Genomic DNA, 15,769 nt, shown 5'->3' with positions numbered 1-15,769 from the left:
TACTCCTTTTCAATTCTTTGGATGACGATTACATCACCTTTTGATACGCCCTCGTCCGTAGGTTTGTCCGTCGTCTACAGAACTGATTATTTTAAAATTGATATGTTGTTTATTTTAATGAGATGAATCCTATTTAATTTCAATAATTTCTGTTAGTTTCTTCTGGAGTTATGGCCCTTGTTTCACTTTGTGAAATTCATTTAAATCTTTTAAATTAGTGAAACGAAGACGTCTATTAAATTTCTGCGATTTCTGTGAATTATGTCTAGAGTTGTGGCCCTTGTTTCACTTTTTCGAACCTTGTGAACGCACGAACAACAAAATTATCATCCGATTTGTATGAAAATTGTATGCATTATTTAAATTAGTAAAACACAAAACAAAAAAATCTGTCAAATTTCAACAATTAAGGCCCTTGTTTCAGTTTGTAGAACCTTTGTAAACCCACAAACGACAAAAATTATAATCTTGTATGAAATTTTCTTGTAAATGCCCACATTACCTACAAAAGAATGAATATGCGACAATCCCTGTTGACTGCGCAAACGATTAAACTGCTGTGGGCATATGTTTCGTTGCCTGGCAACCTAACTTACTTCATGTTATACTGGCCACATACTACATCAATTTTCGGACGGTATTAAACTTCTAAATTAATAAATGCACCCATGATGTGTTTTCTCAGCAGTTATCGATGCGTCGACCTTTGTAAACCCACAAACGACGAAAATTATTATCTTGTATGAAATTTTCTTGTAAATGCCCACATTACCTACAAAAGAATGAATATGCGACAATCCCTGTTGACTGCGCAAACGATTAAACTGCTGTGGGCATATGTTTCGTTGCCTGGCAACCTAACTTACTTGATGTTATACTGGCCACATACTACATCCAATTTTCGAACGGTATTAAACTTTTAAATTAATAAATGCACCCATGATGCTGTTTTCTCAGCAGTTATCGATACGTCGACCATGTTTGTTCTCCCTCACACCAGCTATGAGGTAGTGTGGGATTTGAGAACGGGAATGTGTTCGTGAACGCATTCCAGACTGCTCAAGTCCGACAAGAACCCATTCTCCGTCCGTTCTCTGCACCGGAACACTGTTTCGAATACACCCTAGGGGTATTTAGGAAAGGGAGGAAACCGGAGGACCCGGAGAAAACCCACAAGGCTGGACAGGCGACCCTATTCCTAGTCACATTCAAGTGGGGAATCACATAATAATGGCCTATTTCAAATAAGATATTTGCATATAAAGAAAGTAGGCTTACAGCCTCTTTCAAATGTGATATTTGCATATAAAGAAAGTACAAACTTAAATCGTCAGTGCTGGATAAACTAGCCAAAGGATTTGGCTGAATCAATTGGCGCTAAACTTCACCTAGTTTATCCACTGACATACGCCCGAATCAAATATGTTTGATATATTTGGCCGAATTGTATTTGAGTGGTGTGTCCGCTTCGCCGAAGCATTCGTCTGATTTTAGAATTCATTAGCCAATCACCACTCATTCATATCGAGTGGGTATCGCAAACTAGCAGTCGAACTGTGACACGGGTGCTACAGCCAACAAATTCCAACTACCATACTATCGGCTTAAATGCACGCCAATGGGACCTCAGGTTTTGTGTTCCATTGAAACGACTAGAAATGAAATGAAATGGGGTTTAACGTCCTACTGTTTTGCTTCGAACTGGGCTAATGAAGACAGGCATACACCACACAGTGTGCTATGAGGGAAATTTTGCCCGGACAGCGGCACTGCGGTGTATCGAATTCCAACTGTCAAGGGATCTTTTACGTGCACGCCAACGTGTACACGGGACCTCGTTTTTTCATTTCATCCGAATGACTAGACAGCTGTCCTTGTCAGGCCCTCCGTCCTGCATCACTGACAAGGGGGAACCACGCCGGGAAATCTGGGTGAACTTTCTCGGCCAATGCAGGGATCGAACACCCGACCTCCAGGCTAGCGAGCCAGCGTCTTACCCACTTAGCCACCATGACGACTAGGCATGGAATCCATGCTGAAAAATTCAAATGAGCTTTCTCGGTCAACACTGGGAGCTAACCCGCAACCTCCCGGGTATCAAGCCAGTGCCTTACACACTAAGCCACATGACTCTCTTCTAATTACTGTGACAGTCCAGTCACATGACAAACAAGGGTTATTAAAACAGATTTTCAAGGCTTGGGTAAGATCTTCGGGATTCAAATGGTTTTAGATATCACACAGTTTGTATATGGTAAGGTATCTTAAACAGTTTATTACATGTCACATATTCATATTTTTCAGTTTCCATATTAGATGCCATAGCAAATCAAAGATCATATAATAAAATAAGTCAAAAAACCCAAATATGGAAAAAGAAAGAGCTGAAGAAATGGGGATTTGAGCACCTATGATTTCTCATAGGTGTTTTTGGAGGGTGAGTGTTCAATTCTAATAGAAAAGATTGTTGTTGTGGTATTTTAGAATCTCACCATAATGTGTTTGGCACAATATAGCCCGGTTGGAGCTGATGTGACATAAACCTCGATTTCATTTTAATATTTTGAAATTTAAAATTCAGTTTAGTATAGTAAAACTGTACACTTACATGTATGTGCACAGACAGAATCTTACTTATGTCCAGATACATGTAGATATGACTATCTCATCTGTGGGGACCCATGGTGACCAAGTGGGTTAGACACTGGTTTGCATATTTTAAGGTCGCGGGTTTGCAGTAAGACGATGCAGTACGGGGGGCCTTACAAGGACAGCTGTCTAGTCGTTCAGATTGAACAAAAAAACGTGGTCCCGTGTACACATTGGCGTGCATGTAAAAGAGCCCCTGGCAGTTAGAATTTGATACAAGAGTAGGCCTTAGGGTCACGGTACCCGGCAAAATTTCTCTCGTGGCACACTGTATGGCATATGCCCAACCTCATTAGCCCAGTCGAAGCTGAACAGTAGGACGCCAAACCCCATTTCATTTCATTTTTTTCATTTTGTCTCATCTGTGACAAAGCAAACCAACACATTACAATACAATTTAATTAAATTAAAACTTTCGTCTATTTAAATATTGAATCGATTTAAGTCAACTAAAACATAGTATGTTTTTTTTCTCAGTTAACTACATCAGAAAGATCAAGACAGTTGGAAATGGCTATTCATATTATGGAAACTTTTTCTCACAGAGCTTGATAATCAGGTAAAATGTAAGTAACATACATATTTGTATTTTTAATCATCAACTAGTTCTATACACTTGATTGGTAATCTAGTTATTCTTCTTGGGGCAATGCCTAGGACTCACCTATTCAAGTCTTGGCATTCTTGATTTTTGACAATCTCATCCATTGATTTTCTTCAAGTTGTGATAGACCCTATGTGTATTTTTACAGTAAATAGCAGTATAAAAATGGACAATATTTTACTTTTCAAATAGATTTTAATAGGTAATATCCAATTTGTTGTCGATGGAAATAAAATATAATAATCTGCCTGGATCTGTTACTGGACAAGACACAATAAGTGTTACCCAAAGATGAAACAAAATAGAGACTCAGTCTCGATGTGGCAAAATAAATTGTTTATTTAAACATTGTGAACCATAAATAGTAAGAAAGTATTCTTATTGCATAGTCTAGAAACCAAATGTAGATCAAATATACCCAGAATTACAAAACACCTTGACCTACATTAAGGTGACTTTCCCTTGCTTATGAAATGAAATAGGGTTTAATATCCTACTTTTCTGTGTTATTATGGTGATTCTGCCCTAAAACCTACTCTTATATCAAATATTTCATCCGTCAAGGGTTGTTTAAAGGGAACCCAGGAGGGCCGAATGGTTAACACACGCACATTGGATCAGAAGGGTCTGTCATTGAGTCAGATAATTCAATTGTCAAGGGTTCTTTAAAGTAAACGCAGTGGGGGTAGTTTCAATTCTGGGCTTATACCCAATTATCCCTTGCCATGTCCTACACTACTGACGTGTGGGAACTATGTCGGAAAATCCAGTTGAAATTTCTCGGCCAATGCACTCACTGAACCACAGTGGCTGCTCCTTGCTTTTGACTTGTGATTATTTATATATATTTTGTACATATTATTTAATGTTTGCGATTTTCTCTGATATTTTTTTATTTTTCAATCCTGTAATCTTGATGCTTTGCTCCTTTTATGTACAAAATATTCATTTTGTTTGAGGAAAAGGTTCTACATCATTTTATTACTCCTGCAAAATAGTGCATTTTTCTTTTGTTAGTTTTCTGTGTATGCTAGTTATTTCTAGATGCCTCACAAATCACTTGTAATATGACTTTATAGCACTTTTCAGTTTCTGAAAGTATTTCAATTTAGTGCATAATTAATCTAATTAGGGCTTGGTTTGGATGTTATTAAATTTAGATATATTTGAATTATATATTTTTGGGGTATGGGGTAGGGATCTTTCTTTTCTCAGTTCTTGTTTTCGGGTAAAGAAAAAATTAAATAGCTATTTTGAATTTTGTGATGTGGGGGGGAGGGGGGCAAAGTATAACAAAATTTTTATTAGTATTAGAATTATATCTCTGTTTTTCTGTTAACATTTCAAATGATGTCTATTTAGTTTTGATTTGGTGGTGTTAATTTACTTTTTCCTATCATTTTATGAATAAATGATAATTTAACAAATAAAATTATTGTTACCTCATTTATCAAACTTTACAGGTTAAACAGAGCAAATGGGGTGGGGGGCTGCATGGGAAAGACTGCTAAATTGAGGGAAAATAAAACACAAGTTTTTGTTGGTGGTTATACACAAGTTTTTATGAAACCACACAAGTTTCAGAAATTTCAACACAAGTTTCAGAAATTTCAACACAAGTTTCGACACAAGTATTGTGTAGATTTTCACACAAGTTTCAATATCGGCAATAAGACGGTGAAATGAAGGGGACATCAGGTGACAAGTATGTTCCAATATCATGTCAAATCATTAAATATTATTGCGATATTAGATATTGATATTTGAAAATGAATATATTTAATAGCCAGTTACCTGTTAGAAATGTAACCCATTGTGTGACGAGAGAAAGGAGTGGAGTACGCATTACATTTAAAATAGAGCGGACGTCAAACCCATTTCTCCCTCACTTTTAAAATACGCATCTACAATGACATTATTCTTGAAAGAAATTGTTCTTTGTCATTCCATCTAGTTATTACCCTCTGATCTATTGCTGTTAAAGAAGTGTACAAAACAAAATTCATTATTGTTTATAACAATGTCCAAACCAGGTAAGAGACGGTTATGTTATCTATATTTTCTTTATTAAACATTTAATTTAGTTCCAGTGGGTATATTTTATGTTTAAATATCATGGCAGTTACATTATAAAAAGGATTTATTGTGTTAGATCATTGATATAATATCTGAAGGTACACATTACGATGTCGGTATTCGATGATTTTATTATTCAGTTTTCAGTAAATGGCAAGAGGTAAGAGTAGTATCTGGTATTAAATACAAGCGACACGCGTCACACCCTGCACGTATGCCATTGCAGGCGTTACCCTTTGCAATGTTGATTTTTCCACATTACCAATTGATACACTATAATACATTGGTCAATTATCTCAACATTGTAACTAGCTCTGTTTTATAAGTGACAAGATCTACCCAAATGTATTTCACAAGGGTGTTGTATTTATTTTAAAATACCTATGATACACTTTGCACTATTTATTAAATCCAGTCCCTTCCATATAACTGCCAATGCAATGTATTCTATGAAATCCAATTTCCTAAAATGAAAAGCAAGAAGCCAACATCACAAAGATATATGGTTTCGGAGAGAGCGTTGAAAATTTTAAGTCAATCGGATGATGATAATTACTATCAGAGTTATTTCCCCTTATCACTTTGAAGACTCTCACAGTAGTCCAGACGCCACAGATATCACCTGATTGACTTGAAATCGACACGTTCACGAGACGTAGAATCCTATTGTTTGTCAGCGATTTGCCCTGGCAGTTTACGTTTTTAGTTACACAAAATGGCATTCTAATACTCACTGGGATGAATTATAATGCTTAAAGAAAGGAAATAAACTAATAAATAGTTGTGGTTGTTTGAAAGTAATATGACAGGAAGTGACATAAAGATAATGCAAACAATGAAAAAACGGGATAAATCAATTCTTAGCGTTATACAATATAAAAGCAGGGAATATAATATTTACACAATTAACGAAAGGGTCCGGGTCGAACCGGGTAGCGAGTAAAACCGAGACCCCGGACAGATCCATATTCTCTGTTAAAGAGTCCACATAATATCCGAATCTATGATTATTTGGTCATAATATATCATATGGTAATGTTTAAGTGAAATTTAGAAATAGAGAAATAAATCAGCAAGTAAAGGAGTCATATCTGTTCCCATTGTAGTACCCAAAATGCCCCCCCCCCCCCATTCCACGTATTTAACTACATTCGAGAACCAATCCAACAGGTACTCCCAGAATCAAACTAAACATGGTAATTCGATATTTACTATCCGAATAATTTGCAATTCAAAAGGGTTCATTGACCAATACTATCTCGTATTTGGGGTCGACCATTTCTGAATTTGGGCACCGGTCTTTCTTATGCCCTAATGCACAATCCCTGTGAATTTAATCAAAATGCAACTGGAGACTCACTTGTAGAATGGTCGTAACAATTTGTGGACACGCTGCTTTCGGGACTTTATACAGTTATAAAACAATTCTCTCATATCAAATCTTTCATATTCAACCCAACCATAACCTTAACCATCATATTTCATATCCAAACCAGTACTTAGCCTTAATCATTATACCTCACACTACTGCCGAATATAACTTCTCTCCCGCCAGTTCAACTCCCTATTTACCAACTACTGTGCTGGTATAAATGGTCTGACATTACTGGGGTAGCCTATTCTGGAAGGCTTGAAACATCAAGTCTTAATGACTGATATATTAATTGATTATATAAAATGCTACATTAAAATAATACGTAATAACATTTATAAAATATGGTTTAAAACTCTTGACGAACTCTCGATCTTAAATATAAATTAAGCTGGTTTTAGAGCTGGATATTCAGCACCGGATTATATATTTTCAATTTATTTATTAATCGAATTATTGAAATTGAAAAAACGAAAACTTCATTGTTGTTTTATTGATTTTGAAAAATGTTTTGACTCGATACAAAGAAATATTATTTGTATTTAAAACTCTTACTAAATAATATAAATGGCAAATTTTATAACAGCATTTATAATATAAAGTCCTGTATTATCCATAATAATGCGAAATCTAGCGTTTTTTCCATGTGAAATAGGCGTAAGACAAGGAGAAAATATATATTCCATTCTATTTTCATTATTTCTAAATGATCTACAAGAATAGTTAGAAAATAAGAATATCACTGGCATACGTATCATAACAGATGACCTTGAATCTGAACTTGAAACTTGTATTAAAATGTCCCTATTACTTTATGCTGACGATACTATCTTATTAGCGGATAACCCTGGTGATCTGCAAACTCTTTTAACAAATTTTGATCAGTACTGTGACAAATGGAATTTAAAAATAAATATACAGAAAACAGTAATATTCTCGAATGGTAAAATACCAGTAAACCAAAGATTTTATTTTAAAAATGGTAAAGTTGAAATCGTTAGTGATTATAAATACTTGTAAGTCATATTTCAAAGAAACCGGGCTTCTCCAAACCAAAACAAGATGTGATTGAAAAAACAACCAAGGGAATGTATTCTTTAATAAGAAAATGCAGAAATAATAACCTTTCCATTTCTTGTCAAAATCAATTATTTGACAAATGTATTTTGCCTATGTTAATGTACGGATCAGAAATCTGGGGCTATGGTAATATAGATACATTGTAAAAAAATACAATTAAATGTTTACAAGACAATCCTAAATTTACGACAAACCATCCCAAATTGCATTATATATGTATCAGAGCTCGGACAACTTCCAATACATTTCTGGAATAGACTCTTAAACGGTAAACCGAGCAAACTATCGTTTTCCTATGTAAACTCTTATATATCAACAGTTCGAAATATAATTTTGATTGCAAATGGGTTTATTTCTTAATAAAATAATTTAAATCAAACCGGATTTCCCTATACGTAGAAGTGTCAAATATTAGATAAATGGACCGCTAAAAGAATTGAAATATCACTAAAGGATAAATTTTTGCAAAAATGTTTAGCGGAGATAAAACTTTTCCCAAAATGTCTTTGTCACAAAAAAATTTAAAACCGAAAACAAACAAAAAAATAATTATCGAAGTTCACTTGAGAATGTTCATAGAAGTCTAATAATATTTCTACGTAACTAGATGTCATCGTAATCAGCTCCAAAAAAGCCAGGTCAAGGCGGGATTTATTAGTGGTAGCCATAAAAAGAAAACAATAGTGTAACAAATTGGCGGCGACAACAAACCATGTCAAGTTGGTATCAGTTGTAGTTTTAAGTACAATGCTCTGTCTGATCTTGAGATGTGGCGATGTGGAGCCAAACCCTAGTCCCCGCCAAACCATGGTAAGCCAGTGCAAATAAACTGGGATGAACCTGCCCTCGACCTCCCAAACGTGTTCGGCTCAACCGGGATCACCTGCATATACCAAGGGAGACAAATCCAGTGAAGAAATAAAAAACTTGTATTCTGAAAGAATTAAAAGATGAATTAAAGAGTCTGTCTGACATGCAAGACAGACACTTGTTAGAGCTTGGTGGTAAAATAGACCTCATTAACAACAAATTGATGGACAAAATGAAAACACATGAAACCGAAAAATGTAATTTAAGACTAAAAGTTAAATCAACTAGAAGAGAAAGTAGATCTATGGATTCTAGCCAAAGAAGAAATAACCTGCAAGTCAGATTGAACTCTTGCATAATGCATGTTTAATGTTTACTTCTATATTATTTTAACGCAAATATGTAAGATATACTGCAAATAATTTTGTCCCTTACTGTGTGACGGCGTAATATTAATTGGTGGCCTGTGTCCAAATTACTTCATTCTGACCGAAGTTATCGCAGTTGAAAGAACAGTGTATTCTCGATTAAATCATTAGCTGCTAATCGTATTTAATTCGTTTGTATATCAAAACCATTGGGGGAAGTTCTAGAGAGTTGATTAGGTGCTTGGCAAGTAAATGTAAAAAAAACCAATTATCTAATTAAAGGGGCATTTTTGGGCGATTAGATAAAGAGCTGCCAGTTCTCACGATAATAGTTAACCAGCGGCTGCCAGGCAGGATACGCCCACATTTTCGAGAGATGGATAGAGAACAAGCTAAAATGGAAGTGATTTTTCCTACAATCAAGGGCCATAATTCAGAAAATTACAATTCGATATGCGCAAATATCGAAAGGAACCGAGATCTTTGGGTTATAAACTTACATTTCAAGTTTCAACAAAATCGGATAAACATTGTCACGAAATTTTCACGAAATTCGAACTCATCCATTCTTAGGGTGTAACGGTGATATAATAATACGTTTTTTTAAATCGGATAAAAATTATGACCTCTATAGGGCTCACAAGCTAAAAACGCGATTTTTCGTACAATCAGGGGCCATAATTCAGGAAGTTACTGTCCAATATACGCGAATATCGAAAGGAACAGAGATCTTTGGGTTATAAACTTACATTTCAAGTTTCAACAAAATCGGATAAAAATTGTGACCTCTATAGGGTCCGCAACCTTGATATACCATATTTTTACGCTATTTGAGAACTAAGGGCGGCCATTTTGTCTGTCAGTTTTGGGCCGATTTTCACGAAATTCGAACTCAGTTGTCCTGGTGATATAATAATACGTTTTTTTTAAATCGGATAAAAATTATGACCTCTATAGGGTCCACAAGCTAAAAACGCCGATTTTCACGAAATTCGAACTCAGTTGTCCTGGTGATATAATAATACGTTTTTTTTAAATCGGATAAAAATTATGACCTCTATAGGGTCCACAAGCTAAAAACGCGATTTTTCGTACAATCAGGGACCATAATTCAGGAAGTTACGTTCCGATATGCGCGAATATCGAAAGGAACCAAGATCTTTGGGTTATAAGCATAAATTTCAAGTTTGAACCAAATCGGATAAAAATTGTGGCCTCTACAGTGTACACAAGCTAAAAACCTGATTTTTTCGTACAATCAGGACCATAATTCATGAAGTTACAGTCCGATACATGCCAATATCGAAAGGAACGGAGATCGTAGGGTGATAAACCTATATTCCAAGTTTCATTGAAATCGGATAAAAATTGTGACCTGTAGACTGTTCACAAACAATTGTGGACGGACGCACGGACAGGGGCGACGACAATATAAGTGCACATGAAAATGTGGGCGTATAAAATTAGATAATGTACAGGGAATTGGTTGAAAATTTCAGTCCAATTGATCCACCCGGAACCGAGATTTTAGCTTTTGATTTTTATGCCTACCTCGATCATCATTACTAAAGTCGGTACGATAAAATACATAGTCTCAATTATCCATTTTTGGATTAAATCATCAATGAGCGTTGAGCGTTAAATGGGATTTAAATCCAGTAAATATCACAGGCTAGCGATGACATCGAGAGTTCATTATGGTCTGGATAAGTTAATTAATGTCTAATTAATAATTTTTAGATAACATTTCAGGCCTAAAAAAAGACCTGCAATAGGCAAATTTAGATCTTGCTTAATGTATGTTTAATTCTACTATCTCCACTATTATCCACAAGACTGATGTGAACTTTATACTTCTGAAAAATGAATTTTTATGACTCATATACATGTAGACTATATGTAGTAGAACAAGTTAATTGTAACTATGAAGGCATTGGGAAAATTTTACAACGATAGGACTAGAAATTCTATAATGGTAGACGTTCAATAATATTTGTTTGATATTAAAAAATTCACAATTTGTCATTTGATGTCTAGAGATGAAGTGGTTTCGATTTTTTTTCTGATTTTCTGCATTGTTAATGCAATGTTAGTAACAGCTAGGCAAAATTTATTTATTTTTTTGTACTGAAAACAAATTTGAAACTGAGTAATGTATTAGTGACTAACATTGCATTTACATATTTTGCAAAGCAATTTACTAAAAACATTAAAATTAAACGTGGGATAATGCAGAAGACCCCCTCCCCCCCCCCCCCAAAAGATGATGCACGATCCGTGTTGGTTGCCACAGCTTGAACAATTAAGAGAGGGAGAGAGAGAAATGGGGTTTAACGTCCACTCGACACAAACTAGGTTACCATTAACATTATCTTGTCTAAAAACATCGAGAAATACAATTGTTTATCTCTAAATTATACAACCCCCAATTAAAGCCTCGATACGTCATTTGCGTTTTCGCTAAAATATCACAAGGTTATTCAAAATATGTAGCAGAGTAGAGGGTATGGGGTCATTCCATGTCATGTGGGTTAATTTTCAGAAAGTTGGGAAATCGACCCCCTAGAAAATATCTGGAAAAAATATATGCTATTGTACATGTAAAACTAAAAGATATGCGACAGTCTTAAAGAACGTTTTGTGTAGATTACGAATCTGCAAATTAGATTGAAGGTGAGTGGTAGTGTTCCCATGCTACATGGCCATGAAAACCGTAAAAAATGGTGTAATTGTATATTTTCCGGATATTGTAGTACTTCAGGAACTACAAAGTAAACGATAGAGGCCAAAACTTTGGCCCATCTAAGGATGTCCAGTAGTACTAAATAAGAAACGTATGAACACGCATCAGTCTGCACTAGATTCCTAGAAGATTAGCCTCGAATATGGTTTCAGACACAGATTTTCGAAAATTGCCACGTACTTTCGAGCCGATTGATCCCAGTAGATGAGCACCTAAAAATCTTAAACTTGGTGGAATTATAGTTTGTAGTAATATCAGCAACATATGTTAAAACTATTCTTGTTCCATGCCATCTCAATATTTTTTCGATATTTTCAAAGTCAATGGTTTGGGTCATTCCATGTCAATTATCACCCAAACCGTTAAACCGCACTGCCTTCGATTTTGGCTTATATGTTTATTAGGGCTGAAAAGGCTTATATTTTAAATTTTAGCTTGATTCGACTACTAGTGTCTGAGATACGGTCGTTCCAATTTGGGGGATTTCGGCCAAAATGGACGTATCCGCCATTATACAACGGAGGGCCTGATACAGATAGTTGTCTGCTCCTTCGGATGAGACGAAAAACCGAGGTCCCGTGTATATATTGGAATGCACGTAAAAGATCCCTTGGCAGTTGGAATTCGATATAAGAGTAGACGATAGTGCCGCTGCCCGGGCAAAATTTCCCTCATAGCACACTGTATGGCGTATGTCCGTCTTCATTAGCCCAGTATAGGAGCAGAACAGTAGGACGTTAAACCCCATTTCATTATTCAAATGCCAATAACCCAGTAACCAAAAGATCAAAATTGGTGAAATGAGAAAGGGGATGACTTGATGTTTGAATCATATTTATCTATATTTAGGAAAGTCTGCAGCAGGTCACTATGTATCATCAGAGCTAATCCATGAAAATAATCCTGCTTTAAGCGCAAAGACACTGATTTTCAGCCCCTTAAGTGTGAATATTTAACTTGATTTTATATGCTTATAAGAAATATATATTAATATATCTCCAGTAGTTTGACATTGTGTAGAAAACATAATATTGGGCTTAATTTTGTACGAAAGTTCATTTCAAGGTCACAGGGTCTACAAGGTCAAATTCTAAGTCAGCAGGAGCGTTATTGTGTACCAAAAGGTGTGACGGTCCGACGGACGGCCGAAATTTTTTTATTAATGTGGTATAATTTAACACATAATCAGTACGCTAATAATTAATTCGCACATTGTGAAACGCTAATCATTACTTCAGATTGAACCACTACTGTGTGGGTTGCTATGTCGCTATGCAGTGTTTCGCTTAGCTGATGTTTGGGAAGATGTCTGATTCCTTCAAGTATCTTTTTCTCTAATGTTCCTGTAATCTACAACCGATGTTTTACAATTGTCCAGTGACTATGCTTGTATTATTTTCACCGATTATTACACTTACTGTTTTCTAAAATGTCAAGTCTGTGATTCTATTGATCTCGGCGTTCTACAATTCCATCAGTCGAGGGTTCTATTACCTGCCTGCACGACAACTTATATACCGGACCTCGCTCAATTTTCGCAGCCAATCAGAGAACTATTGCTCTTTGTGTCACCGTGACAATACTGACATGGGCATATGAATGATTTTCTCCGTACAAGGATTTAAAGGCAGAAACAATATATTATTTGTTCTGAAACGTTTGATAAAACGAGAAGTAATAAGCGTGTAGTGCACAGTTTGTCCGTGTGCGTATTCAATTTAGAACACTTGATACGACATCCCATGAATAATTTTTTTGTAGATTTGTTTATAATCGTTACTTCCATTCTAACAAACAGTCATAAATGGCTTTGTTTTAGTTAAGTGATGACGCGTTAGGATGTTTAATAGCTAATTAAATACGACATTATTTATATCCGTTCCTATTGTTTAAACACGAAATGAAATGAATCGCTGCGTTGGAATTTCATCGGGAATTTCCGGCGTGGTTCCCCCCTTGTCAGTAATGTAGGACGGAGGGCAAATTTACTACAAAATAGTTCAACACTATATAGTTGTTTTTGTAGATTACCTGCTGTATCAGCAATGTTACTTATATTATCTGCACGCAAAAGTGAGAAATCGTTTATATAATCTTCAGCCTAGGTTTTCTAATTCTGATACAAACTGATCGATGAACAGTGAGATCATTACATGCTTTAAAATACACCCTTGTCGAGTACCTATGCTAAAACCACAACGGTTTCATGCACACCATGTTCCGCTTTAATACACGATGTGCAGTTATGATATATATTCCTTAATATATTCAGAAATTTACCATGGATACCACAGTTTATTCGACAAGACCTCAGATACTCGTGCCTGACGCAAACAAATGTTCAACGGAAGTCAATAACCAGACGGTATAAGCGACCGCCTCTTTTGACAAATCTTTGCTCACAAGCCCCTGTAGACTAAATATGTTGTCAATGGTTCTATATTTCTTTTGGAAACCTGCCTGATTTTACTGAGGTCAGTCTTTTATTTAGGACGTTTGTGAATAGTTTACGGACTAGTGGCCATAGTGATATGCCCCTATAGTTCTCAACACAGTTCCTTGGTCCTTTCTTATATACCACCACTGTACTCCATTGAACTGGAAAGATACCTAGATCGAATATTTTATTAAAGATTACAGTAAGAATTGGGACAAGAATTAAATAAACATTATGCAAGAGCTAAATCTGCTTATTGCTGGTCTTTCTTTGGGCCTGAAATGTTATATAAATTATTAATTGGACATGTATTAAAGTAGCTAGGTCTCTAACTCAATATCATCCAAAATCTTACACGTTGAAAATATACGAATTATTTGTCAATTCAAATCAACATTGATGTTGTGATCTTACCAGGAAAAGGCAGGTTTCTGATATCCAATATTTAAGACAAAATAAACATTTTACCATTGGAACACGAATCGTGTAACATAGTGCGTTTTAGCGTCATTTGCAACAAGTGACCAGAAAGAACTAGGCTAGACATATTCAAAAGGAGAGCCTGCTTAATAGACTGGGATAACCAGACGCTAGAAATTGCTATAGGGTTGAGACACATGCTGTATTTCGCTGGACATAACTGATTTGAAATTAAGAGTCAAAAAGGAAACAATTTAATGTAAATCAGTTTATATACAATCAGATTACATTATTATATGCGGTTTCGACCAATTTGGGTCAATTTAGCGATTTAGCTCCTTTAAAATGAAAAGACCATAATCAAATCTAAGGGGTCTCCTAGTTTCACAGTAAAATAACACCATTATATTGATTGAAATGTACCAGCATTGAATTCTAAAAGATTTAAAGGAATATTTCGAAATAAAATCAAATTATTTCTGAACATGGCATTAATTATACCAGTAAAAGTATAGGTCTTGAGACAGGTCTCATATAACATTAATTAAAAATGGAAATTAAATGTAGTCAGATTCTAATCATTAATTATAAAAATCATAAAATGATGTATTTATGTTCTCTATCCATTGGGGAACCACGTTGGCTAAGTGGTATAGACGCTAGATCGCTAGCATGGAGGTCGCGTGATCGTTCCCTGGCCAAGTAAGTTCATCGGGTTTCCCTTTCCCTAGTTATTCGGATGAGACGAAAAATCGAGGTCCCGTATATACTTTGGCGTGCACGTAAACGATCCTTTGGCAGTTGGAATTCGATATAAGAGTAGACCATAGTGCCACTGCCCGGGCAAAATTTCCCTCATTAGCCCAGTCGGAGCAGAACAATAGGGGGTTTAACCGCATTTCACTTCTATTTGCTGATTTCAGGTTTTCGACACTTTTATTTTCTGATTTCAGGTTTTCGACACTTTTTTTTATACAATTACTTAATATGGGTTGTTACTCGTAAACAAAATATGCGACACCCCTTGTTGGCTGCTCGGACGACTTAGCTGCCTTTGACGTATGTTTCGTTGCATACCAACCTATCTTCAAAAATCAACAACAGGCCCAATGGACAATGTTATATTTATTTGGTGGAAACGGGGTATGCTGCATTATAATTAACTGGAATACGTTTTACATTAACGATCCGTCATCCAAAAGGAAAGATT

This window comes from Patella vulgata, chromosome 1 (genome assembly GCF_932274485.2).
Source record: "Patella vulgata chromosome 1, xgPatVulg1.2, whole genome shotgun sequence".
In the NCBI taxonomy this organism is placed as follows: Eukaryota; Metazoa; Mollusca; class Gastropoda; family Patellidae; genus Patella; species Patella vulgata.
The sequence above is the reverse complement of the archived record's forward strand: the minus strand, read 5'-3'. Positions refer to the sequence as shown.